The sequence below is a fragment of the Mauremys reevesii genome, linkage group 2, assembly GCF_016161935.1.
Source record: "Mauremys reevesii isolate NIE-2019 linkage group 2, ASM1616193v1, whole genome shotgun sequence".
NCBI classification, from domain to species: Eukaryota; Metazoa; Chordata; order Testudines; family Geoemydidae; genus Mauremys; species Mauremys reevesii.
This window is the reverse complement of record NC_052624.1, coordinates 178,196,851-178,224,812: the sequence shown is the minus strand read 5'-3', so window position 1 is coordinate 178,224,812 and position 27,962 is coordinate 178,196,851. Positions and strand designations below refer to the sequence as shown.

General features: G+C 44.2%; 2 long non-coding RNA genes across 3 annotated transcripts in view; one reads left to right on the top strand and one right to left on the bottom strand.

The window, feature by feature from the left end:
- Positions 1 to 18,144, bottom strand: part of LOC120396772 — a 19,160-nt gene extending 1,016 nt beyond the window's left edge. Inside the window, exons 1-2 of the long non-coding RNA XR_005593360.1 lie at positions 18,003 to 18,144; positions 4,635 to 4,772 (exon numbers count right to left, since the gene is read on the bottom strand). This is a non-coding gene — a long non-coding RNA (uncharacterized LOC120396772). The remainder of the gene's footprint in view (positions 1 to 4,634; positions 4,773 to 18,002) is intronic.
- LOC120396774 lies at positions 4,704 to 27,962 on the top strand. 2 transcript variants are annotated; one of them, XR_005593363.1, is made up of 4 exons: positions 4,704 to 4,756; positions 7,343 to 7,447; positions 27,164 to 27,292; positions 27,837 to 27,962. It is a non-coding gene; the product is annotated as an uncharacterized LOC120396774 (long non-coding RNA). The 2 variants fall into 2 exon arrangements; XR_005593364.1 differs by lacking the exons at positions 4,704 to 4,756; positions 7,343 to 7,447 and adding an exon at positions 11,877 to 11,933.

The following is a 27,962-nucleotide window of genomic DNA, read 5'->3' as shown; positions in this document are numbered from 1 at the left end:
TGTTGGGTTAAAGTAAAGGAGCTGCGGAGTGCTTATTGCAAAGCCCGAGAGGGAAACCGCTGCTCAGGTGCTGCCCCCACTACCTGCTGTTTTTACAAGGAGCTGGACGCGATACTTGGGGATGACCCCACTGTCAATCCGAGGACCACAATGGACAGTTCAGAGCAGGGAGAGGAGAGGGAGGTGGAGGGGGGGATGAAAACCGACAGTGAGGGTACTGGGGTAGGGGGAGACACCCCGGAGTCCCAGGAGGCATGCAGTCAGGAGCTCTTCTCAAGCCAGGAGGAAGCTAGCCAGTCGCAGCACCTGGAACTTGGTGAAGAAGAATCACAGGAGCAGGTTCCAGGTAAGCAGCTTTTATTGCAATGGAAATGTTTTGGGAGAGGAGGAGGGGGGGTATGGCTGCATGCATGCATGCCTAGACATGGAGTGCAGCCCTGAACCAATCACCTCCCCTTCCCAGGTGAGCTGTGGCAGTGAGATGGCTTCCAGGATTCACTCCTGTGGGAAATGGAGGGACAGTGTTCATTGCAGCTCCCCCCAGCAGCTCTCTGCTTTTCCCAAAGCACAGAAACCCCAGTGCAGCCATGAATGTGTGAGGAATGCTACAGTGTGAGAATGGAAATTACCTCACTGTGATTATACACAATGCTGGCTTTCTTAAAATGTATCATTTTTTGTATTTTTTAGTGTCCTTGACTAGTCCTAGAAATGGACCGGCCTTATCAGAGACTGAAAAAAGCTACAAAACCCAAGAAGAAAGCCTAAAAAAAGCAAGGAAGATTTGGTGAAGGCAGTTATGAATCAGTGTGCCAGAGACAGTAAAAGTACACAGGACTGGAGAGACAAAATTCAGCACTGGAAGGAAACACAAAGCAGGAGAAAGGAGTTGTCACTGAAGAAAACCACGAGGCAGCTGATAAGCCTCATGGCGCGCCAAACAGACTGTATCCAGTCACTGGTAGCCATGCAGGCAGAGCACTACCGTGCCAACCCCACCCCTCCCAAACCTCTTGCCCTTGTGCACCAATGTCAGCTCCAAACCCTCTTCCCTAGCATCCAGGTTCTTACCTACACCACCACCAGCTGCCCCCGACACCTGTACAGTCACCTATCCAGCCCTGAGAACTACAACCCTTACCCTCTGCACTCAACCCCCATCACCAGGCAGCATTATAGTCCTGAAGTGCACAGCACTCCTGGCAGTACATATGCAAACCTATGAATGTACAGTTAAATAACCAACACCCCTGCCCTTTTACTTACTGTTGTTTTTTTTAAATAAATGATTTCGTGGCTTATGAAACAGTTTTATTTATTGCATAAAGTGAAAGATAACAAACCCCAAGGAAAACACAGGCACTGAAAATCACTGTAACCACTGCACTTCACTCCCGTTCAAGGCAAAAAACATTACTGTTGGCTTTCAGCCTCAAATTCCTCCCTCAAGGCAACCCTAATCCTTGTAGCCCTGTGGTGGGCCTCTCTAGTAGCCCTGCTCTCTGGCTGTGCAAATTCAGCATCCAGGACTTGTACCTCAGTGGTCCATGCCTGGCTGAAAGTTTCACCCTTCCCTTCACAAATATTATGCAGGGTACAGCATGCGGATATAACCGCGGGGATGCTGCTTTCCCCCAAGTCTAGCTTCCCATAAAGCGCTCTCCAGCGCCCTTTTAAACGGCTGAAAGCACACTCCACAGTCATTCGGCACCGGCTCAGCCTGTAGTTGAAACGGTCCTTGCTCCTGTCCAGCTTCCCTGTATAGGGTTTCATGAGCCAAGGCATTAACGGGTAAGCAGGGTCCCCAAGGATCACAATGGGCATTTCAACGTCCCCTACTGTGATCTTCCGGTCCGGGAAAAATGTCCCGTCCTGCAGCTTCCTGAACAGGCCACTGTTCCGAAAGATGCGTGCATCATGCACCTTTCCAGGCCAGCCTGTGTAAATGTCAATGAAACGCCCACGGTGATCCACAAGCACCTGGAGAACCATAGAGAAATACCCCTTCCGATTAATGTACTAGGTGCGGGGGTGCCAGAATAGGAATATGCGTCCCATCTATCGCCCCTCCACAGTTAGGGAAACCCATTTTTACAAAGCCATCCAGAATGTCCTGCACGTTCCCCAGCATCACGGTTCTCCTTAGCAGGATGCGATTAATGGCCCTGCAAACTTTCATCAAAACAATTCCAACGGTCGACTTTCCCACTCCAAACTGGTTCGCGACTGATTGGTAACTGTCTGGAGTTGCCAGCTTACAGATTGCAATAGCCACACGCTTCTCCACCGTCAGGGCAGCTCTCAATCTCGTGTCCGTGCACCACAGGCTGGGGGCGAGCTCAGCACACAGTCCCATGAAAGTGGCTTTTCTCATGCGAAAGTTCTGCAGCCACTGCTCATCATCCCAGACTTCCATGATGATGTGATCCCACCACTGAGTGCTTGTTTCCCAAGCCCAAAAGCGGCGTTCCATGGTGCTGAGCATTTCCGTTACTGCCACAAGCAATTTCATGTCACATGCGTCAGGCGACTCCAGATCATCGTCGGACTCCTCACTGTCATTTTGGAGCTGAAGGAATAGCTCAACTGCCAAACATGATGTGCTGGCGACACTCATCAGCAAAGTCCTCAGCAGCTCAGGCTCCATTTCCCACAGAAATCGCGCTGCACAGAGCCTCATAATGGCAAGAAACGTGGACGGGAAAACTGTGACTGCTGGGATGTGAAGCGATGCACCACAGGGCGTTGGGACAGGAAGCGGAATGACCCGCAACCTTCCTTCCCCTTCCCACAATACTCAGCGCCAAAATGGGACGAGGTGCTCTGTGGGATAGCTGCCCACAATGCACCTCTCAATACAGCACTGCAAATGCTGCAAATGTGGCCACACTGCAGTGCTGGTACCTGTCAGTGTAGCCACACACCAGCGCTTTACTTACACAGCTGTACGACCAGCGCTGTAACTCCCAGCGCTGCAACTCTCAAGTGTAGCCATACCCTTAGTTCTGTTCTGCAGAGAATGCCTCCAGAGATGAGAGGATAATTCCAACCCTATTTAGCCATTCACCTCTGTGCTGACTCTGCTACAATGATGCCAATTAGTGCCAAATATGCAGGTAGATTGGTGATGTGGACAGTTGGTCACTAACAACTGGACTGGGGTTATCAACTCATTTCATATGGGACACCAATAAGAAAAGCCCAGCAGGAAACCCCTGCCCTACAAATGATGCTAAGAAGAAAAATTTAGGAAGAAGCTTAGCTAAAAGCAAAGCCCAGGAAATATAGTGTCAAGCAGGCTATTCAGGGAAAGTGTCTGGTATCTGTGTAAAAATGCAGGAAAGACTCAACCAAAATCTAGAATGGTTTGAAAAATCTGTGTCGTAGTTGTAATCTGAACACAGAGCAATTTTGTAGATGTTCAATATCCAAACCCAGAGCAGGACCTGAATTTTGAAAATGGCTCCTAAAGGGCCACATTCAACCATCGCCACATTTTGTCAAGTGGTAAAGCTTCAGCTGAGTCTTGAGTTTATAACTTCAGCTCAGCAAGACACCAGTATGTTTTCTCTGTGTGTTTTAAACAGTTTTGAAGGAACAAGCACTTTTAAACTCTTGGAGCTGATCAGCTATTTTAGACTTCCACTAGAAATAGTACAGCCACTTTTCAAATGCAGAATTCTTTTGGTTGGTTTATTTGTTACTAGTGCATATAATGGATATTTTATCCCTCTCTTAACACACAAAAAGCAAAGTCTGTATTCATATAAGTCTTGTGACCTAAGTTAACCCATAAAACCAAGAAAATAAAGCTCAAGCTCCCTCTTTAAGGTCCTGACCCAACAAAGAATTTGATGTTTAACTTTAAGCACATGAAAAATCCTGTATAGTTCACTGGAAATGATCATCTGCTTAAAAATAAGCACATGCTTAAGTGTTTTTCTCAGTCTGGGTCTAACTCACTCCACTCCACTCACTATTTATTACAAAACACATAGGGCATGATTGTGTCTGGTCCTGTATGAGTGTGCAAGAGAAGGAGAGGAGCCTTCCCTCCAAATCCATTCCACATTTGCACAAGGACCACAAGCAATCAGACTTTGCACTTTCCTAAGTGCAAAGATTTCTCCACACTAGTGCTGCTGGGGTCTGTAACCAAACAGTGTGAAGGGGGAAAATCATCCCAATGCCAGAAGCAAGGGGGTCACTGGTATCTGGTAGTGAGTTTCAGTTGGCCTGACCATTCAGCATACCCCTACTTACTAATGTCATAATCTGTATCTAAAAGGTGTCATGTATGGTGTCAATAGAAAGCTAATAACATACTGATCATTAATATTATTGCATGGTGTATATACGCAGGACAAAATCAAAATTACAAATTGCACAGCTTATCACTTTAACTGGCGTTAACTAACACTTTAATTCAAACACAGCCTGGGTTGGTTTAGATTAAAAGTAAAACAAGTGTATTAACAAAGGAAGATAGGATTTTAGGTGAGTTCAAGTATGAAGGATAGAGTTAGAAATGGTTACATGCAAATAAAAGTGAAAAACACATTCTAGAGGCTAAGACTTAACAAAACTACAGTCTTGATCCAAGGTAAGATTTTTTTTTTAACCACACTACCTACCAGCAAGATGGCTGATCTCCACTTTGTGTTTTTAGGTGAAAGATCTCTGGGGGTTCTTTGCTCCTCTCTTCTATAGTCCAGTGAACCTTTGAAATGGATTCTTCTGAAGGCCACTCCCCAAGGTAAAGTGCATTCAAGCTGTGAGGAAGGAAACATGGTGAAGGAATTCCATGCTTGTGTTTGCTAAAATGCAAATTGATCTGTTGCTGCAATCGCCTCCTCCTGTTGTGATGCTGAGTTATCTCCTCCCCTGGTTAGCTTAATGGTTTTGTTTACCTCTTCTGTAAAGGCATTCCCATTGTCTCTTAGTGTACATTGGAATTACCTTCAAGGTGCACAATTGCAAGAGGAGACCCAGGGTATATAATGTTACGCTGTGCAGATAAACATTTTTTCCTTAATTTGACCCAACGTATTATATTGCAGGAGAGTTGTACAATTAGTCTTACTGTCTAGGGACCTCTGCTATACCTACAATAGGGCTAATTGTCCAATACAGCTGCAGTAGAGGACAGTGGGTCAAATTAGGGAAAGAATTTCAGACAAAAGTTGGAGTTTAATATAATCAGAATCTGATGTTTAATTTTTTCCCCACAAGTAAAACAAAATACAAATACTCCATTGATACTCCCTGGTGAGTCCATGATTCTGTCATCATGTCAATCACCTCATTTGCATGGTGTTGAATCCTGTGAATTATTCTTATTAAGCATTCACTTCTGGTTCCTTCAGAGTCAGTGTTTACTATGAATGCTTATTACTAATAGCACTGAAATCAGTATTGAGGATTCATAATAGGGAATGAATTAACTGGGTTTGTGGGCTTATATCATTCAGTGTAAAATTGCTGAAGAAGATGTTAGAATGAATGGCGTCAATATGTATACACAATAACATGCATTTAGCAAAATGGTTAGTAAAACTCTTTTTGGAAAAATATACACTGCAAATATTTTATAAATACTGTTTGAGCTCCAATATACTAAACACTCTAGTGATCTTTGGAGTCTTTCTAGTAAAGACTTTTTAAATAATACATTTTCTCCAACCTTTAGTTTGTCATGTCTTGGACCATGATCTTGCAAATATTTAAGCATATGCTTAACTTTAAACATCTGACTAGTCCCAGATAAGTCAATGTGGCTGATCACATGCTTAGAGGTAAGCACAATCTTAAGCGTCTGCATAATCGAGGCTTGGCCCCTGATCCTGCAAAAATTGCATCATAACCTCCTAAAAAGAAAAAGAAAGAAGGATTATAATGGAAATATTGATTCTTAACTATGGCAATGCTATAATAAAATATTTTGTGACAGATTTGATCTTCGGATAATTATTGAAGGTCCTTCTGAAATGAATGGCAGCAATGCTTGTGCATCAGAGGGCAGGAGTCTTTCTGTTGTTCATTCCTACTGTGCTTGGGGTTAGATATATTTTGATCAATAATCCTTGTGAACGTGAGTCCTGGATGCAGAAATGATTGTCTAGTTAAGATTAAATTTAAATCTAATCTCTCTGCCTTCCACATTGTAAAATTACCTGGATGTTTCTTGTTTTGTTCCTGTGTAATCAGATTATTATTTGAAGATCATTCCATCACAATTGATTTGCCCTATAATGTATTAAATTAGTGTGATGTACAAACTTCTAATGTCTTATGATGCTTTTTCCCCAGTGCTACCCTCGATCATTAAGTCAGTATCTTGATGTGAAAATGTTATATGAACTCTCACTTGGATTTGCTGCTAGTTGTATGCAAATAAAGAGAGCGTCCTATGGTATAAATGGATAAATCTCACACAGTTTTAGTCAGTGTTAGAAACAGTGCTATAGCCTATTTTATTTCTCATTATATCTGCAGCTTTGAATAGCTCTTTAAAATATAAGCCTTCTCCAACACCTCATCTCTCATCAGCAATGCTAGGATCCCTTATGCAGACGTTGTCAACCTAGGATTGATTTTCATCATCAGTATTCCAGTGCAAAATAAAAATCCATGCATAACATAAATCCTGGGTTTAACACATTATGTGAGGAATCCCATTCTAGTGTTGCTAAAGGGAGATTATGTGCTGGACCTGAAATTTTCTATTTAAATAGTAATTCAGTATCAAGCCCTGACAATGGTTGGATTGGCCAAAACATCAGCTACAATTATTAATGAAACAGTGTGAAGCAGTCAGGGTCGGCTCTAGCCATTTCGCCGCCCCAAGCTCGGCAGCATGCCGTGGGGGGCGCTCTGCCGGTCGCCGGTCCCGTGGCTCCAGTGGACCTCCCGCAGGTGTGCCTGCGGATGCTCCACCGAAGCCGCGGGACCAGCGGACCCTCTGCAGGAACGCCTGCAGGAGGTCCACAGGAGCTGCCTGCTGCCCACCCGGCGACCGGCAGAGCGCCCCCCGCAGCATGCTGCTCCAAGCACGCGCTTGGCATGCTGGGGCCTGGAGCCGCCCCTGGAAGCAGTAAATGTATGAAAACCTTCTCCTAACTATGCTTTGAATTTGTGAGGTTCATTCTAGTTATTGGCATGGAGCGCTGGAGCTGCAGATGCTAAGTAGAACAGTTTATGATTTGTATAACTGATTCATCTATAGAGCCAGCGGCCATCTTTAGTTGCATCCTATTATAGATTTTTAAATCGCTGTTTTAGAAGCATTTGGAAGTGGATGACTCAGGGACCATATAATGACATAATATGCTTTTATCTCTAGGTCACTGATCTCAAGCCAGTGAGCGGCTGGCAGGGTGACTGATGCCAGAGCAAGCACCTGGACATCAGAGTGAGCAAGGTGCCCCCACCCCCTGCAGGATGGGAGGTGAGCTCACGCAGATGCACTTCTGAACTCTGGGTCTTCACCGACCAAGGACAACAGCTGTGAGTGGGGTGCGGTGGAGGGAGAAGGGAGAGGCATGTTAAAGGAACTTCTGGTTGAGGGACTTAAGAATCTGAGGCAAAACGACACTGCCCAGTGGGTGAGTCTTTTGCTCATGGCTTTATGTTTATAAATCCTGCTTATGGCACTTCCCCAAATTAATGACGGGTGACTTCCCTTCTTTCATTAAGTTTCTTTTCTACACTCAGACTCCGTGTTTGCGAGGGGGGAAGTATTGCCTCTTAGAGGCGCGCAGGGGGTGGTGTGTAATTGTCCCAGATTACTGGGTAGGGTCTCCAGCCGGTTTTGTGTTGTATTGTTGAAAAGGAACCCTAGATATAGAACCTGGCTTTTGTTGCTGTCAACTCCAACTGGCAGAAAGGTTACATTTTATTAACTGTAATAGTTTGTTTTATGTCTAGAACACACAAAGCATGTAGTAAACTCCAGTGGCCTGCTCTGAAGTGAGGCTAATTGTTTAGCCTCGGATCGCCTGTGGACTCTGTGCTGACACTTAAAAAATTGCTACAGCATATAACAGTAATGGTGCAAAAACCTGGAGTAAAACTAGTATAAGGAGTATTGTTTTCCCCATTACAGAAGATTTCACTATATATTATTCTTTTGGGGAAACAGTATTTTCTGTGAAAAATTTAGAAAGGAACAACTGGTGGAAAAATGCTGACGTTTTCCAATACAAAAGAATGGTGACTTACCTTACACTAACTGAGATGTGTTGTCCACCTGAATTCCACTCTTGGTGTGCATGCACCCCATGAGCACAAATTCAAAATCTTTTGGCCAGTAGAAAAAACTGGGGCCACGTCTACACCCCGTATGCTTTGCGCCTCCCACAATGGGCATGTAGGGCAAAGCAGGCCCAACCATCCCTCATTTCCTTCACCAAGACAGAAGCCAGGTGGTATAGAACCCCATAGTAGTTGGGAACTTTGGAAAAAAATTGTGGGTTAGTCATATGTGGAGGGTCTTTGTCTAGAGTGGCTTTGTGACTGATCTGATATATCTTAGGGACTGGCCTGTAGATTCCCAAATAACAAACAGTGGCTCCTGAACTTTTCAGAGAGTGCACGACTTCATTGGTTCTTACATTAAATAGGTCACCACCTTAGAATGGGAGGTCCTCACTCGTTCTCTGGACCTCCTCTGGTATTCCTGACGACTGTAGCCATGGAGCCGTGTGCATGGTGAGTGACCACTGGACATGCAATATGATGGGGGCTAATACAATATGCAATGGGGGATAATTTAGCTACAATGAGTCAGGAAAAAGATCTTGGAGTCATCGTGGATAGTTCTCTGAAGATGTCCACGCAGTGTACAGAGGCGGTCAAAAAAGCAAACAGGATGTTAGGAATCATTAAAAAGGAGATAGAGAATAAGACTGAGAATATATTATTGCCCTTATATAAATCGATGGTACGCCCACATCTCAAATACTGCGTACAGATGTGGTCTCCTCATCTCAAAAAAGATATACTGGCACTAGAAAAGGTTCAGAAAAGGGCAACTAAAATGATTAGGGGTTTGGAGAGAGTCCCATACGAGGAAAGATTAAAGAGGCTAGGACTCTTCAGCTTGGAAAAGAGGAGACTAAGGGGGGATATGATAGAGGTATATAAAATCATAAGTGATGTGGAGAAAGTGGATAAGGAAAAGTTATTTACTTATTCCCATAATACAAGAACTAGGGGTCACCAAATGAAATTAATAGGCAGCAGGTTTAAAACAAATAAAAGGAAGTTCTTCTTCACGCAGCGCACAGTCAACTTGTGGAACTCCTTACCTGAGGAGGTTGTGAAGGCTAGGACTATAACAGTGTTTAAAAGAGAACTAGATAAATTCATGGTGGCTAAGTCCATAAATGGCTATTAGCCAGGATGGGTAAGGAATGGTGTCCCTAGCCTTTGTTTGTCAGAGGATGGAGATGGATGGCAGGAGAGAGATCACTTGATCATTGCCTGTTAGGTTCACTCCCTCTGGGGCACCTGGCATTGGCCACTGTCGGTAGACAGGATACTGGGCTAGATGGACCTTTGGTCTGACCCGGTACGGCCATTGTTATGTTCTTATCTGATGCATCAAATGTAGCCTGTAGAGAAGAGAAGGTGCAAGGAGCCTCCTTCCATTGTGCCCCTGTGCAGGAAACAGACACAGAATAACGGGGGGGGCACCGGAAGTGTGCATGGCAATGGCTCCTAGCATTGTTAGCCTCCCCATAAGGGAGAGAGCTAGTTGGGGTGAGACCAGGGTTCTGCCCCAGCTGAACCTGGCCGAGCACAGAGGAGAGCACTTGGTACTCCCCAGGAATCCCCAGAAGGAATGATGTCATTGACATAAAATACTGGCCTGCCAAATCTTTACTGCAGCTGATGATGCTTGGGAAGTAAAGGACCCAGCTTTGTCCTCAGAACCCAGTTTGTATTTGCAGAGCTGGCAGCTAGAAAAAAAAATCTTTCTATCTATAGACTGAGCACAGTTGACAGACAAATCAGTGGGCCAGATTCTGATTTCAGTTGCACCAACAGAAATCTGGAGTAAATTTCATTGAAGATTATGGAGATAGTGTAAATCTCCACTTTGTAAATGAGATCAGGATTTGGCTCGGGGACTGGAGAACCCACGGGGAATAAATAGTGGTGGCTGAGCACCCACTGGTGGCCCTGCTGATCAGCTCCTCCCCCTCCCCCCCAGCACCTCCAGCTCACTGGTGGGCCTCACCGATTAGCTCCTCCCCTCCACCCCAGTGCCTCACCGATTAGCTGCTCCCCCTTCTCCCAGCGCCTCCTGCCTGCTGGTGATCAGCTGTTCACAGTGTGCAGGAGGCGCTGAGGGGTGGGGGAGGAGCGGGGACAGTAAGAGGCAGAGCGAGGGCTGGACATGCTCGGGAGGGGGAAGAATGAGGCGGGAAGAGGCAGGGTGAAGATGGACCCTTGGGGGAAGGGGTGGAATGGGGGTAGGGCCTGAGGCAGAGCAGGGCTCAAGTACCGCTGGGGAAACCAGAGAGTGGCGCCTCTGATCTGAGATCCCCAGAATTCTTCCACCAAGCTCCCTGCCTCCACTGCGGCCTGTGGCTTTCAGTTACAGTCCAGCTCCATGCTATTAAATTAGTGAAAGTGGCTTGAAAGCATGAGGCCAGGATAGCAGTAATTTTCTCTGGCTTCCTTACATCACACGAAAAAAATATGTGATTGCCATTCCTTATTTCACTCCACTACTCTTTGTGGATTTTTTTTTTCAAATCTCTACTGCAAATGGTCTTTGAAGGAGTTTATTATATCTCTTATAATCAGCATTGTACTGAAGTCTTCCTGGAACTACAAAGCATAGGTGTTTGAATTGAAAAACAGTGTAATAATGATTTTCTTTGCTTTTTGTAATGGAGGATGAGAGGTCCTTGCTATTTACCCCTGGGCTGAGGTTTCTCCTATTTATTTGCTTTCCAAGTGGCAAGGATGCATGCACTACATCAGCAGGGTCTTATGCATGCTAAATATGAATTATTTTTGTTTTTAATATGTCTCCAGTTGTCTTTGTGTTAGCAGCAGACAGTTCAAATGAATGTATTTCTTGCTGAATGGAAAAATGAACTTTATTCTACTAAAAGTATGTATTTACATGCGTGGTTTGAAGATTTTATTTGTAATTGGGAGTTTATTTCTATGGATAAACCAACTTCTCCACTGAAGGATAAATAGTGGGATTATGTGGCTAGTCTTCTAATACACTGACAAGTGTCAATCATTAGTAAAAAAGCCAATTGTCGTTGTCCCTCACACATATATATCTAGCAGATGTTTTGATATGTCTAAACAGCACTACTCTATATGAATTGCATGGCTCCATTTATGGGCACTTGCACTGTTCCCCTCTGTCTGGTCTCCCCAGTAAGTTTTGAAATACAACGAGCTTCACCATGCCCATGAATAGGATTGATGGAATTACAAGCAGCAAATAACTCTTAAAAGAATCCCGTTACCATCATGGTCTTTCTGAGTGTCATCTTTGCTAGGAGCTGGTGGGACCATGTTTCCCTTTGGGCATAAGCTTTCGTGGGTAAAAAACCCACTTCTTCAGATGCATCTGAAGCAGTGGGTTTTTTACCCACGAAAGCTTATGCCCAAATAAATCTGTTAGTCTTTAAGGTGCCACTGGACTCCTTGTTGTTTTTGTGGATACAGACTAACACAGCTACCCCCTGATACTTGACATGTTTCCCTTTGTTTTCTATGATCAACTTGGGCCCTTTCCATTGTTGCCTGGGACACTTGGATGAAAGGAAGAGAGACTATGGCCTAATACTGAAAGGAGAGGACTGAGAGTCAAGATATCAGGGTTCAATTAGTCAAGAACTTGAAGACGTTACCTCAGGAGGTTATGGAATCCCCATCATTGGAAATGTTAAGAACAGGTTAGATAAACACCTGTCAGGGATGCTCTACATATACTTGGTTCTGCCTCAGTGGTGGCGATGGACAAGATGACCTCGTAAGGTTCCTTCCAGCCCTAACTTTCTATGATTTAGTTATTCCTATCTCTGACCCTGACTAGACATGTAGCCCTCAGCAAAGTCATTGAGGGCTCAAGGCTGCAAAGGCATTGCCACCCCGATCTAGCAAAGCTCTTAAATACATGCTTAACTCTGAGCACATGAGTAGTCCTTTTGAAGTCACAATGGGACTGATCATGTGCTAGAATATTTTTCTGGACTGGGGCCTGAGTGCTCAGCTCCTTGCAGGACCAAGCACTTAACCTCTCTGTGCTTCAGTTTCTCCATCTGTACAACATTTCACAGGGGTGTTGTGAGGCTAAAGTAATGAACATTTGTGAAGCGCTTTGAGATGGTAGCACTATAGATCTGCAATGAATTTTTATTATTTATTAGTAAGGATCAAATTCGTGCCTAGGGCCTCTTCATCGGCTCACTTCAAAATCAGATGAGAAGGCCCAACTGACAAGGTGATGTGCATAGTAGTGGTCCCATCATGACAGCACTTTCTTCACTCTTCTCAGACACTTGGGTTCTATTCATGGTTTTCTTAGTCAATTTTCAGTAGAGGTTCTGGGCATTTATAACCTGGCTACAGGCTTTCCTTGCTGTTCAGTTTGTTGTAAAATGCTATTACAATGAAAAGCCTTTGAACCAGCAATTCATGTGAGTCATGCAGAAACCACCATGCAACTAAATTTTTCCTAGTTTACAGAAGCAAACAGGTTTAAAATTTCATTTCTCATCTCCAAATCTAAAGTATCATCTGAATAAGAGGAAACCCAATAATAATATTGTCTGAATCTGATTCTTAGCCTATTTGCCCATTCCTACTGTAGCTATCGAAAATAGTTTTCTGCTCCCCCAAAATGTGGGAGAGGAGGTATTTTAAAGGATTCCTGTTAATTTATTGGTCAGTGTGGAAGAGTATTGCATTCAGGGCCAATCAAAGGGAGGGCCAGGAGGGCCATTTGGCTGGGCCTCAAGCTCAAAGGGGGCCTCAAATTTAGACACTTGTTAATTTTTTGGCATTGGATAAGTTTTTAAAGTTGTTTTTATGCACATCCCTATTGGACCAAAATGTGACATACTCTCTCAGCTTAGAGCTGAAAATTTAAGCAAATAAGAGAGGTGATTTGGTAAAACCATAATTTTTTTTGCACAGAAAAAGGCTAGAAAAGCATTTGTTAAATAAAAAAAATTCAAATTATGTTTCTCTCTCTCTTTTTGGTGCCTTATTTTGTTTTCCTGTGTCACCTTTTTTTATTTTTATTATGGCTAGGGGCCTCAAAAGCTGGAAGTGGCCCAGGCCTCTCTGGACCTCTGAGAGAGACTGATTGCATGTAGGGCCTTATAGGCATTAATGCAATAAAACGTTAATGTTTTTATATCTTTAGTTTTGATTGTTTTTATAGGTTGTAACCAGAAGAAAAGAAAGTGGTAAAATACATATAGATGATTAAGTGAATTTATTATAATTTCTTCTTTTGTTATATGGCTCTGATTCAGCAGTCATCTGTATGTCTGAACTATGCAATAGAAATACAGGGCCAAATTCTGCATGCATTGAAGTGCATGGGACTGTTTTTGCTGTTGACTTTGGGAGGAGCAGAAATGGGCCTCAAACATTTATTTTTTTTTAAAGAAGTTGCTAACCTATATTTAAAAACCTGAGCGTTATTCAAACATGTAAATCACTTTGCTTTAACTTCTGCATAAAATAGATTAGAGTTAATGAAGTCTGATCCCCTTATGGATTAACATGAGTAACATAATTACACATTAACAGAGCAGTATGTATGGTACTAGAGTTACTGGCTATCATTAAGGACAAGGAGGTTCAGGAAATAGCATCCGTTTTTATAAATGCATTAGCGAACTTACACTTTTGAGCTTCTTTTTCCACCAAGATTCTTTTGGAAAAGCCTCTAAATGCAAATAGCCAATATTGTATTAAAATGTGTGGGCCAGGCCTAGCTTAGCAGTTAGACATATTCAGAAAAAAGAAGCTTACAGAAAATGACCGGACTAAAGTGAATGTAGATCTAGTCTAAATGTTGACTTGTTATAGAAAAACAGCAGCCAACGCTGTGATCTGAATGGTACTTTATAGAAATGCTTTTTAATTGTGTTGGTCTGGTCTGATCTGATCTGGTTCAAAAGGGGAACAGAAAAACATCTTGCTTACATCTTCCCAAATATTTTAATAATTTTTCAAAAGCTTATGCTATCTACCAGGCCCTCTACCTGTTCCAGTTGCAATCCATAGCAAAAGTCCCATTGGCTTCAACTGAAGGAGGTTCAGATGCTAAAAAGGGATGATGTATTGTAATGTAAACTTCAAATAGCAGTGGACAAAATTAACTGAGGTGAAAGTATATAAAAGAAAGTCCAGTAGCAAAATTCAAGCATCATAGACAGGGCCGGCTCCAGACCCTAGCGCGCCAAGCGCGCTCTTGGGGCAGCATTTTGCCGGGAGGGCGGCAGGCGGCTCCGGCGGACCTCCCGCAGGCATGACTGCGGAGGGTCCGCTGGTCCCGCAGCTCCAGTGGACCTCTTGCAGACGTTCCTGCAGAGGGTCTGCTGGTCCCGTGGCTCCGGTGGCGCATCCGCAGGCACGCCTGCGGGAGGTCCACCAGAGCCGCGGGACCAGCGGACCCTCCGCAGGCACGTCTGCAAGAGGTCCCCTAGAGCCGCGGGACCGGCGACCGCCAGAGCGCCCCCCGCGGCGTGCCGCCCTGCTTGGGGCGGCGGAATTCCTAGAGCCGCACCTGATCATAGATGTGATGATTTTGGTTAAACATCCTTTTTTAGGAGCTAGGATAAAACTGAAATACACTGAGGTTTACATGAACCACTCGCTCTTCAAAGGACAGACTTCACACCAACTTCTAATGCTAATGAATTTTTCTCTGCAGCTATTTCCCACAGCTGCAACCAGTTCTGGTCCTACCAACCCATATTTGAACTGGCTGGCCTTCACGTGAGATAGAAATCCCTGGAAATTTCACATGCTTTTCACAGCCATATGACAGTTCCATTTCTGCTTGACTCCTCAGGGCTATCTGGGGGCTTTGATTAGATAGATTCCCTACTGTTGTAGTGCTCTCTCTTTCTTTTCAAAATGATTATCGGCAGGAAAAGTGAAAAGTGGCTGGCTTGCACAATCCATATGACTGCCTACAGCTCGTTCCTCTCAGAACCTTCCTGGGAAAGGGTCACTTTGCAAACAGAAACTTGGGGACATGGAGAAAGAGACAGGGTCTCAGATTATCTGCTGATGGAAAACAATGTGTATATATAGCCCAGTATATGCACAGTCTCTTTGTTCTGCAATATCTCATGCTTCCTCCTAAATATTCTGGGCCAAATCCTGATCTCATTTACAAAGTGGAGATTTACGCTATCTCCATAATCTTCAGTGAAATTTACTCCAGATTTATGTTGGGGCAACTGAAATCAGAATCTGGTCCATTGATTTGTCTGTCAACTGCGCTCAGTCTACACATAGAAAGATTTTTTTTCTAGCTGCCAGCTCTGCAAATTCAAACTGGGTTTAAGGACAAAGCTGGGTCCTTTACTTCCCATGCATCATCAGCTGCAGTAAAGATTTGCAGGCCAATATTTTATGTCAATGACACCTGTGCAACGCCAATGGGTTGGAACATAACGGAACATAATAACCAGTTCTTATTAAAGGACCTGGGCATCATTTTAGACAGCTCTATGAAAAACTACTGCTCAATGTGCAGTTATGGTTGCAAAGCAATCAAGATATTGGGATCCATAAGGAACAGGATGGAGAATAATATGAAAAAAAGCACATTAGAACTATTAGGGATCGATATCCATGTGATACCCAGGGGTCACGTCTTCCAACACTGAAATGCAGCTACTTCTCAGGTGAAGCTCAGTCACTATGTAACAGAGCTTAGCAATACTGGACAGCTCAGTGGTTTGAGCATTGGCTTGCTAAACCTAGTGTTATGAGCTCAGCCCTTGAGGGGGCCATTTAGGGATCTGGGGCAAAATAGGTACTTGGTCCTGCTAGTGAAGGCAGGGGACTGGCCTTGATGCCCTTTCAAGGTCTCTTCCAGTTCTATGAGATAGGTAAATCTCTATATAATACTGGATAGCCATTTAGGTTAAAGATCCAAGTGAAACTCCAGGGTGAATATATCAGAATATAATTATCCAAGCTGGAATTTGTCCAGAATGCTGAATTTAACAGACCTACCCTTGCAAAAAGTGCAGGTGGGATCTTAAATGACCACAAGTGGTCAGGATCTCGGATTTACATCCTGTTAAAAACTCAGTGCTTATTGTAGCTTCCTAACATCATGCTGTGACATTGGGTCAATACCTATTCAGGTGAAAGAGTACTTACCTACAGAATAACCAACACCATATTCAGCAGCACCTACTGTAAGCTAGGCATTTGTTGGTCGTCTCCCCTATAAGTACTGAACCTGGCCAAACTGCTAAGGTTGTGAGAGGTGACAGGATGCCAGCCAAAGGTAGTATTGTTGTAGGCAGACCACTTCCCATTTGAAAAGATTGTCTTCCAATTTTTTTTCACACTGTTTGCCCACCTGAGAAATTCCACTAAACAATTTGCCTTGAGCAGAGATAACAGTAAGGTGCTCTTTGGTTCTTTGTCAGTCTCACTTTGCCTAGTATAGAATTCCTGCACTTTCAGTCCCTGCAAACGGTCTCTCGCCGCCTGTTTGGGAGTGCAATTTAAAGGAAGTCTCTTTTTAGGAAACCACAGTATAATTTTACCACTTGACTGCTGATAAATGAATGCCCTAGGTATACGTGGCAGCACATCTTTTGTGCTGCTGCACTTAGCAGTTATGGCCCTGCATGTCACTGATTTTGTATCAGCAGTACAGTCAAGGAGTTACAAGATAGGACCTGCTGTGAAGGGTCTAACAATATGAGATGATTTATGCATGAGTCCATTGCTTCAGAGAACTCGGGATAGCAACTCAGATTTCTCTCACTCTTGCTTTCTCTCTCTCTCTCTGTCCTACACTCAGATGTTGGTGACTGTAGCGGGGTGGTCACCCCGCTCCTGCCTGGAAGGGCTTAAAGCAGTCCGGGAGAGGGCTGTGGCAGAGGAAAGCTGGGCTGCTGGGGAAAGCAGCCACAGCTGTAGCCAGTGCAATTAGGGCCCAGCTGGCCCTTGTAAGAGGGCAGTGGGCCAGGAGCAAGGAGTTTCCCTCTAGCTGAGGAGGGAGATGGACCTAGCTGTCTGAGTGCTAAAGGGTACTGGAGTGAAGCAGGGCTGGGGAAGGCCAGAGGAGTTGGGGAGCTCCAGGCTGGCAACTCCCCAGGCTGCAGGGCCTGGTCCAAGGCCTCTGGAGGTACTGGCTTGCAGGGAAAGGCAGCAGGTGAAAACCTCCCTTGCCTATGATGACTGGCTTATACAGATTGCAGTTGGCCCCAGTAAAAGGGGGCTAGATGGTGACTGGCAGTAGCCCATAGGCTGAGGCAAGGTGGGGATAGAGGGTTGGGGGTTTCCCAGAGAGGGGGAGACCTAGGGAGACTGGTGGGGTTATTGCCAGGGGGAAGCCTCAGGGTAAAGGGGCACTGGGTCCTGGGAGGGACACAGGGGGCCAGTGGCAGTGGGGCACCAGCCTGCAGAGGGCGCTCCAGAGGCTGGAAGAGCTAATTCCTGAGATGATCAGCAGGAGGTGCTGCAGGGGTGAGTCCTGCACGCCTACAGTGACCTTATTGATCAGCATTAATTCAGACAGTCTGTATAGTGGAGTTGTTTTCCATGTCCAGGATTGGTCATGTGAGTTAGGGGTGAAAAATTGGCATCAATTCCCTTCTCCCACCAGGCGTAATTAACAAGGAGAATTAAAAAACCTGGGACCAGAAGCTAATCAATCATGTCTCTGACACTGAAAGGTAATCAATCACCTAAAAGCCTTTGAAAAATGAGGCAGATTTACGTCCAGCTCCTTTCAAACTGACACCTACCATATCACTTGACAGATGGAGAGGGACTTTCAGCTGACAAATTTGTGTCTAGCCAGAAGTATAGGACTTGCAGCCTGGTTCTCCTCTGAAAAGTTCTCTCTTACCCCCCAGTTCAGCACTCCTGGGCATTCAGGTCCTGCAGCGTTCAATCACTAGAAGACTGAAAAAATGCCATAAGTGATTGTTTTATATATTTCAGCTCTCATGGAGATAATTGTGACATCTCATGGGCTGTATCTTTTAAAATTCCATCTCAATAACACAAGAAGCTGCCTTATTTTGATAATCTGAGCATTGTGGTGTATTGAGGATGGTGTTGGAAGTGGAGGGGGTTACTTCTTCCCTGTTCCTGCTCCAAGGCTACAGGGCTCTAGTTGCAAAGCGTGGGAGCAGAGTCAGCTCGAAAAGAGCCAGCTTAAAGCAAGGTGGGATGGCTAGTGCCTCTCTGGTTCAGGGCGCAGCCTGTTTGGGGGTTCGTTTGTGTTTCTGGATCATCAGAAATAAAGTAGTGTTATGTTGCAACATTCTAGTAGGAGTATTTTATGTTTGCATCCTGTGATATATAACGCTCACTAAGGGTCATTGTTTCAAAGCTTGAGTGATGGCTGCTACCTCAGCCTATGCACCAGGGATCAAACCATGGACCTCAAAGTATGAGCATCTCCAATTTAAGCTAGAGAGGTGGGCTCTGTAGGGGTGGTCTACAACAGAGGTTCTTAACGGTTTTCTTTCTGAGCCCCCACCCCACTTGCTATAAAAACTCCATGGCCTAGCTGTGCTACAACAACTGTCTTTGTGCATATAAAAGCCAGGGATGGCATTAGGGCAGGCATCTCAGACATGTGGCCCATGGGGTTATTTCCTGCGGCCCACCAAACTCCCCTCCTCCCCGATCCTCCTTCCCCTGACCAGCACGCCACATCCCTACTCCTCCGCCTACCTCCCAGCACTTTCCTACCGTCAAACCGCTGTTTGGCGGCACTTAGGACTTTCCAGGAGGGAGGGGGCGGAGTGGGGACAAAGTGTACTCAGGGGAGGAGGTGGAGAAGAGGTGGGGCAGGAATTTAGGTAAGCGGTTGGAATAGGGGCAGAGTTGCGGCAGGGACTTTAGGGAAGGGGTTGGAATGGGGGTGGGGAAAGGGTGGGACAAGGCAGGGCAGGGGGTGGGGCCTCATAGAAGGTTTTAGTGATGCGGCCCTTGGCCGATGTACTAGTCCTCATGTGGCCCTCGTGGTGATTTGAGTTTGAGACAGGGCCGGCACCAGCTAAGGAAACCAATACAAAGAGGCGACACTCCATCCGCTATTGGGGTGGCCCGTCCGGGTCTTCTGCGGGAATTCGGCGGTGGGTCTCTCAGTCCCTCTTTCTCTTTAAGCAGCTGCCGAAGAGGAAGAGAGGGAGTGAAGGACCTGCCACTGAACTGCCACCGAAGAACGGAGCAGCGTGATGGAGCTGCAGCCGAAGTACTGCCGATCGGCCTTTTTTTTTTTTTTTGGTCCTGCTGCTTGGGGCGGCAGAAAATCTGAAGCTGGCCCTGGTTTAAGATCCCTGCATTAGGGGGTAGCAAGCAGGGCAATTGCCCGGGGCTCCACCCACAGGGGGACCCATGAAGCTAAGTTGCTCGGGCTTTGGCTTCACCCCCAGGTGGTGGGGCTTGGATCCCAAGGTGCAGTCCGGTGCAGTGGGGCTTCAGCTTTCTGCCTTGGGCCCTAGAGAGTCTTATGCTGGCCATGCTTGGTAGACCCCCTGAAACCTGCTTGTGGTCCCCGAGAAGGCCCCAGATACCTGGTTGAGAACCACTGGTCTACAACAGCCTCCCATGGCATATGTAACATAGTGACCAGTAGCTTTAGGGTTGCCAACCCTCCAGGATTGTCTTGGAATCTCCAGGAATTCAATATTAATCTTTAATTAAAGATTATGTCATGTGATAAAACCTGCAGGAATATATGCAACCAAAACTGGCATCCCTGTGCCTTAAACCTGCAAGTCCCCTATTACTGTTTGGAGAGTGTTAAATATCTTTTTCTGTGTCACTTTGAAAGCTTCCCCTATTTGTATTTTCTCCTGTTCTGAAGTGATTCACAATAATAATAATTAATAAATTAATAATAAAAAGACTCTGCTTTGCCACAGCAGAAATGGTTTAATATGTGAATCACATTGAAAGCGTTTTATTTTAATTATCCTGCAGCAGACAAATGCCAAAACATGACCTGCTTAATAATGAGGGGGGAAATCGGGTAACTGATGTTCTGTGTGATCTGCATGTTACATTCGCTTATGTGATAAAAGCTAGAGCTGACTTACATCATCTGGGTCAGCTATGTAAATATAAGGCTGCAATGGCTGAGGAAGCCAAGATACAAGTTGTGGGGAAAAGCAAGAGCTAGAACAAGATGTGTTCTGGATGTTACCAGGTAAGATGGAGCTGTGCAATGAATCAAAAAACATTGTGCTGCTAAACCACCCTAATTCTGCTTTTGTGGAATCTCTCTTTTTACATGAAACTGAAATTAAATATTCATAATTAAAGATGGTCATATGATTCTTGGGGAAAAAAACAGTTGGAACCCTGGCAGCCTAATTCTGCCCTGATTTACCCTCTGTGCAAACCTAGCCAATCACATCATCTGTGGGGAATACCTACAGGAGGGCAGGGAAATTCAGTGGTGTTGGCTCAATGGCTTTTGTACATCTGACAGCTGGGGTTTGCTCCCTCCCCCTCCAGAGTGGGAATAGGACACGAGGTGGGCAAGCCATAGTGGAGATAGCAGAAGCATGCAGCAGTGCCAGGGACTGTATTGAGGTAGAGCTAACGTATCTGCTGGGTTTAGAGAGGGCAGGAGGGAAGAAAAGGAAGGGTTACTCCTTGTCTGCTATTCCCATCTCCCATGGCAGCACTGCTCAAACCTTTGAAATAAGGCTGCTGCCAGTGTTTCCCCCAAAGGATTAATGGTGGTGTCCACACACCCTCTTGCATTTGTAAGTTTGGCCTGGGTCAGTTCTCTGAAATTTTTTTTTCATCTGGCACATCAGCAGAGAGCTCTTGAGTATAGTTCTTGTAGTAGATTTGATCAGTGCATAAGTCTGGGTTTGCAAACACTTTATGATTGTCATATATTGGGATTTCCTTATATGGTCATCCATAGAGAGAGCCCCGTTGTGTTGAGACCAGACCCAGGCAATAGGTGTGTCACAGGTAGTGGGCCACCTGCACCTCTCGCCCCTCCTGGTGAGTGCATGCCCTTCCAGGTCCCAGTCCTTGAGCTGTCACCTGGATCAGGGCAGGATCAGACAATTTCCCCATTCTCAGACAGGGCTCTGGGTGGCAGGCTCTTCCTTCAAGCAAAGTACTATCGACACAAGAACATCTCAGAGAAAACATATCTTAAAAATAATAAAAAACCCTGTATGCAATGCCTGCTTTCCCTGAAGGCTTACTGTTTCCTGGATCTTGAAAGGCAGAACTCCTTCAGATTCCTTCACAGAGTGTGTCGGTCAGCTTGACTTCTGGGCAAAACTCATTGACAATTGACTCCCTCCTCTTCTCTTGAGAAGCTCTTTTTAACTCTTTACAGTACTTTCTTTTTGCTCTCTAGTTCCCAGCATGGCAAAACTGCTATGTTACTTCAGCCTGAAGCCTGGAAGGACATCATTGTCTTGTAATTGTCACCCCAAGTGTTTTGTTGGGAGTTGCTTATCTGAGGAGCAACTCTATTGCCTTCCTGTTGTATCTTCTCACACAGCCCTGTTATAAACTCATAGACTTAAAGGCCAAAAAGGATCATGATGATCATCTAGTTTGACCTCCTACATGTTGCAGGCCACAGAACCTCACCCACACATACTCCTGTAATAGACTCATCACCTATGGCTGAGTTACTGAAGTCCTCAAATCATGATTTAAAGACTTCGTGTTACAAAGAATGCATCATTAAGGCAGACCAATATACTCATACCAATAGATTACAACTTTCCCACACAGACTGGATCATATACAAGGTTCATAAAAATGGGCTATACCTGGAACCAGCTAGAGCGAATGGCCCAGGATAGAAGACTATGGAGATCTGTGGTTGGCGGCCCATACCCCGGTTGGGGTGACGGGCATGAATGAATGATGATGAATGAAAATGGTTACACATCAGTGTTCTTAGAGTGTTGCTTAGTAACTCCTACTGTATTCACAGCATTATTACATATAATCTCCACTTATGACAAGGTTTCTGTCACCTCATTACTTAAACTACAAACTAGCTTGACACTGAGTGTCATTTAACCCATTGTTCAGCCACAGATCACGAAAACATTTCTCCCTCTTTTTCACTTTCTTTTATGAAGCTAGAATTTTTCACTGATGTGGTTCTGGAGCAAAATATGACTGAAGGACTTGCAGAAGTTCCTGGTCTGTATAAAAATGTTTTGCTCATCATCAGGAGCATGTGTACAATCTGGTTTTCTTGGTATGACATTTGTGTCTATAAAACTATGATTGAGGAGTTTCACTGCTCATTCAAATGACCTATAGGGAACCTGTCATATCTGCCATTCTAGTGTTTCTTATTTAAGTCACTATTGCTAGTGGGGAACTCATCCATAGCCAGTGTAAAGAGTATAGGATCCCTTATTGAAAGATTCAATTTCCCTTCTGACAGTGGGAGTTAGAAGCTGCTCTTTTCTGGTGCTAAACCTCTTTGCATCCCTTTCCAGCAAGAAAAACTCCTGGGAATAAATTGTTGGTGCCCCAGGAGAAAGAAAGGTTTGCATGGAATTTTATTAATTACACATACGGTGCATCAAAATAGTTGCTTTTGCATTTGTTATTTCTAAATAAAATGTGCATAAACAGGTTCATTTTTGATTCATCTATCCTGTACTTATGGAGAATTTGTTACTCAAACTAGTCACTATAACTTATAAAGTGCAGCAAGAGGAGTGAACCTTTCAACGGTTAATCCCTTTGTAGGACTGAGCAGATCTCTGATCTCCTCTTACTACGTCCTTCTCAGCAAGTTTGCAGTGGAGAGCTACTTGAGCTACTGTGCACCCTTCTTCTCCCCATCCCAGAGACACCTAGCAATCAGCCCCCACCCATTACCTTGTACTTAGTTTCATGCCCTGAGCTAGTCTAAACTCTCTCCATTTAAACCCTCTCCCTGTCTCTGAATCAGAACCAGGACAATAGTTACTTGCTAGAAAAGTGAACTATCATTACTGTGTTTCTTCATTAGTTAGGAGAGTATTTCTAGTGATACCCCCTCATTAGCTGTCTGAACAGAGATGGAACAAGGCATTTCCATCTTTAATTTAGAAAAAATGTGTTATGTGATGCATTCTATAGAGTGCCTTTAAACTCAGTTCTTAGGGCCTGATCCTGATCCCAGTTTCTTGAGATGGGCTTCAACAGGAGCAAAAATAGAAGGAGTGGGCCCTAGACCAAGATCTTTCAAAAATAGCATAGTCATTTGTTGTGCCGCAGTTTTTTGAGTGCCTGAGCAGAAACATCTTAAAAGTTGAGGCATCTTTGCAGAAGTTGGGTGCTCAGGACTTTCTGCAAATCAACCCCCTTTAAGGCATCTCAAGTGGGGCACATAAATAATAATGAATCACTTTTAAAAATCTTAGCCATAGTCTTTGTTTCAAACCATATTTATTTTCAGTTGCTGATTATGCTCAAAGTTTCACATCAGACTATGCAAAGAATTTTTCCTTATTGGTATGGTAACGTACCTACATAGAATGGAAACTAATACACATGATAAGTTGTAGCTACACAGAGGTTTGGTTTAATAAATACCATATGGATAAAAAGGGCCACAGACAATCTTTGATCTTTGTGCAGTGTTCTCTTTGCTAGTTGGAGGTCCATACTAACCAGTTGCTATTTCAGGTTATTTGGTAGATCATATAGTAATTACTGTGAAGCCCAACATATGTTCCGCTGAAGAAAACATACAAAATAAAACTTTAAAAATGTTTTGTTTAGTGTACAACATAAAATGTACTTACCGTGCCACAGCAAAGGTCTATTATCTATTCAGGTACATAACGATTACCACGTCAGTTAGATGTTCTAATAAGGTATTTGTGACCTGTAGGATGATAATACTTTGCATTCCCACAGAGCTTTTCATCTAAGGAGCTCAAAGTGCTTTATATGCATGAATTAAGTTATCCTCACAACACCCCTGAGTAAAGTATTTCCCCCATTTCTCTGTAGATGGAGAAACTGAGGGACAGAGAGGGTAAGGATCCATACCTAACTTCAGGCAGCTAGTAAATGGCAGATCCAAAAATACAACTTAGGATTCCTCACTCCAGGCCTCTTCCCTAATAACTGGATACTTCTTATTGTTAACCTCTAAGAAAAGGTTGAAATGTTTTTATTTGTCTCTTGTGTCTTTTACCTGTCTGCTGATCAGTACCACTGAGCTGGAAAAAATGTGAATGCTACTGGACAGCATGAATGAACTAACTTGTCCCTGGTGTGGTGAGCACATTTCCTAGTAAGATAGGATTTTTGCAAAGCTTTCATGAGCTTCCCAGTACCATTTCTCCCAGCTGCAACCTGCTTGAACACTTGATTGAATGCAGCTTTTATTTCACTGTTTCTGTTTGGAGGAGTACAAAGAATTCTTGTTGTTTTTTTAGCACAAACTTTGCCAGAGGCTGGGGGATTTGCAAATACAGGCCTCTAGAGTTTAAATAAGAATGCACCAAAATAACAGGGATGGTTTTAGTTTCAGGAGAGCTGTCCACAAGCAGAAAGAGTCTTTGACAGGGTACATTGTTAATGTGTCTTATTTGCTGAACAAATCAAATGAAACTGTTAGTGAGTATAAACTGTAAAGAAAATACTTAAGGGAAAGTGCAGATGAAATCAGTGTCTGCATGATGGGACTGCTGCCACCTCTTCATCTGACCACTTTTTACTTAGCTCCTTTTAAAAAAAAAAATCTGAATCCTTTTCAGCCCTAACATTTCTAAATAGCACAGCTGTATGCATAGTAATCAGCAGGGCCGGCTCCAGAGCCCAGCGTGCCTGCGGATGCTCCACCGGAGCCGCGGGACCAGCGTACCCTACGCAGGCACGTCTGCAGGAGGTCCACCAGAGCCGCGGGACCGGTGACCACCAGAGCGCCCCCCGCAGCATGCCGCCGTGCTTGGGGCGGCGAAATCGCTAGAGCCGCCCCTGGTAATCAGGGCACCGGAGAAGGATCATGTGAACCTTGCTCTGCTTTCAGACAGCACCAGGAGTACAAATACACTCCTCACTCTCTAGCTACATTTTGGTTGACATGAAACAGAGATGGCCAGATTCCCTTCTGGTGCCTGTCTGGATCAATAACCATTGTTGGTGCAGAAAGATCTTCTTTAGCTTCTCAAGCTATACTCTGAGCTGATGCACTGAAGGAGAGAGGCTAACAGTTTGACAGGGGACAGTTTTATTTACAGAATGCTGCCCAGCTAATATCGGTTGAACTGCACTAAACGATGTGTGCTTTGTTCAGACAAAGAGATGAAAAGTTATAACAGGCTGCGCATACTGACTGCTATTTTATGGATTTTTCTATGCTACTCATCATCCTAGTAACTGGCTGTTGCCTATATATTAAGGAATTTCTCCTTGCTACACTTCTGTGCAGTAGAGAAATATAATTAATCCCTACTTTAGACATGGAGAACTAGGCACAGAGCAAGTACATGACACTTGTAGGGCCACATAGAACATTTGGTGCCGAACCCAGATTTTATCAATCCAATCCTTAACCACAAGATTGTCCTGCCTCCTAAACTGATCTATTAGAACATATGTTCTCTGCCTACTGACTTCAGTGAGGACAAGATCAGATCCTAAATAGGCTTTTATTTTGCCCCTCCTACTTCAGCTATCTGGGACTCAGCACTGCTGCCCTGATTGTTATTTGGCGGTGGTTCCCACGTACATGGCACCAGGCATTTGGATGTGGTGAAAACCATTTGTCCCGACTTTTCTGCAGTGTTTTTTTGTTATTGTTAATGAATTTTCCAGAATGTGAATTTTGACATTTCTCCCCTCATAAGTGAGAGCAAACTTCTCTGAAAACTAATTGAGAGATAGCTGGGTCCGGATGTCCATTTTCAGCCCAAAGTTCTGGGCATGTGCTATTAGTACAGGCTGCTTAGAATTCTGGCTCTGCAGAGCGAACCTAAGGAGCAGGATTAAAAAGGGACATTGGGCACAGGGATAACCTTGGGGAAAAAAAAGATAATATTTATATCAAAGCAATTGACTTTGTTTTCCTCAGATCCAAGGTGTTCAGAGCTGGATCCAAACTTTCCCAAAGATAAGGCTATTCAGAGCCAAAGTTTTGCATAGGCCTTTATAGCACTACCAGTCCGTGATGTCTTTTTGATTAATTTTGGATCTGGTCTCAAATTTCCCCATAGTATAAATGTTCTGATCTCGGCTTTTAGTTTGGGACTATGTCTTCCCACAGTTGACCATACTGTCACGCTGTATACTGAATTGAGATTTTTTTCCCCTTACAGTGCCCAGCTTTTCATTTTGCATTTTCCTGCCATGAAAATTGTGGTTGTCTATGATTTTGCACTTTAATTTCATGGAACTTAGTGGCCTGCTTTAAAAACAGCAGTATGTGATCAAAATGGAGGGGGATGGGATAGCTCAGTGGTTTGAGCATTGGCCTGCTAAACCCAGGCTTGTGAGTTCAATCCTTGAGGGGGCCACTTAGGGATCTGGGGCAAAAATCAGTACTTGGTCCTGCTAGTGAAGGCAGGGGGCTGGACTCAATGACCTTTCAGGGGCCCTTCCAGCTCTATGAGATAGGCGATCAAAATGGAGGAGATTGTGGTCTGTGTGAAAGGTGGGGAATGAAGCCCTGTTTAAACAGAAAAATTATCAAAAATATTTTAATTGCTTTTGATAATTAATACAATTATACAAAAGAAAACTGATGGAATTTTTAGCTCTTTTGAAAATAATTCTTAGGGAGGGAGGCACTCTGGGGCACTGTGGGAGAAAAGAAGAGAGGCCTGTGGATGTTGGCTAATGGGCCTAAGGAAGGAATGCCCTGCTGGAAACCCCTTTTCCTCTTTTGATTTGCATGCTCAGTGTCTACAACTTTTTCTCTACTGTTGCTTTCTGCTATTTCCAGGGACAATTGGTTAACAGTGGCAGTGGAGACCAGGAGTGAGAAGTTTGTGGCATGTCTGATTGCCCAGCAAGAAAGCTAGGGAGAGGAGTTCCTTTGGAGGAGCAAGAGGGAACATGGCCATGAGAGGAGGTACTGAAGATGAGCATACTTATATCTGCTATCTTGATACAGCATGCAGAGGATGCATTCTTAGTGTTCCAAAGATTAAGTGAGAGATAACTGAACCATTCGCTCAGTATGGAAACCAAGTTGAGTGGCATGTTTACTGGGATTCAACTAAACTGATGTGGTAAAAGATTATTAAATCATGCAGCAGTTCATCATAGAAGGAACCCCAATAAACAGTCTTTTTAAAGTGCTTTAAATCATATTTTTGTGGCCTGATCGTATTTATGAACCAGAAGAGACTCTTGTTGGTACTGCTTGGCTGTTAAACATGTGAAAGAACAGCCTGTTTCTGTCCAGTTGAGTAATGCCTTTGCACTGGAAACAATACAGTACTAAGCCTGAGCATAAATGCCAGATTCACTTGCTTTCTAATTCCCATCAGAAATTTTACAGAGAGTAGCAGCAATAAAATATTTAAGGGAATATCTTGACAACTTGCTTTCATTCACAAGTTTGCCCTTTCCTTAGTCATATATCTCCAGTGTATCTTTTCCCACCCCTCCAGGCAAAGTATCAAACACTGTCTGTCTTCTGCTATTGATTCGCTCCCATGTTCCACCAGCCTCTGCCTCTGCCAGCAGAAATCCAAAGCTGCAGGACCCTGATGGCTTACATTATGCACGCACCACAG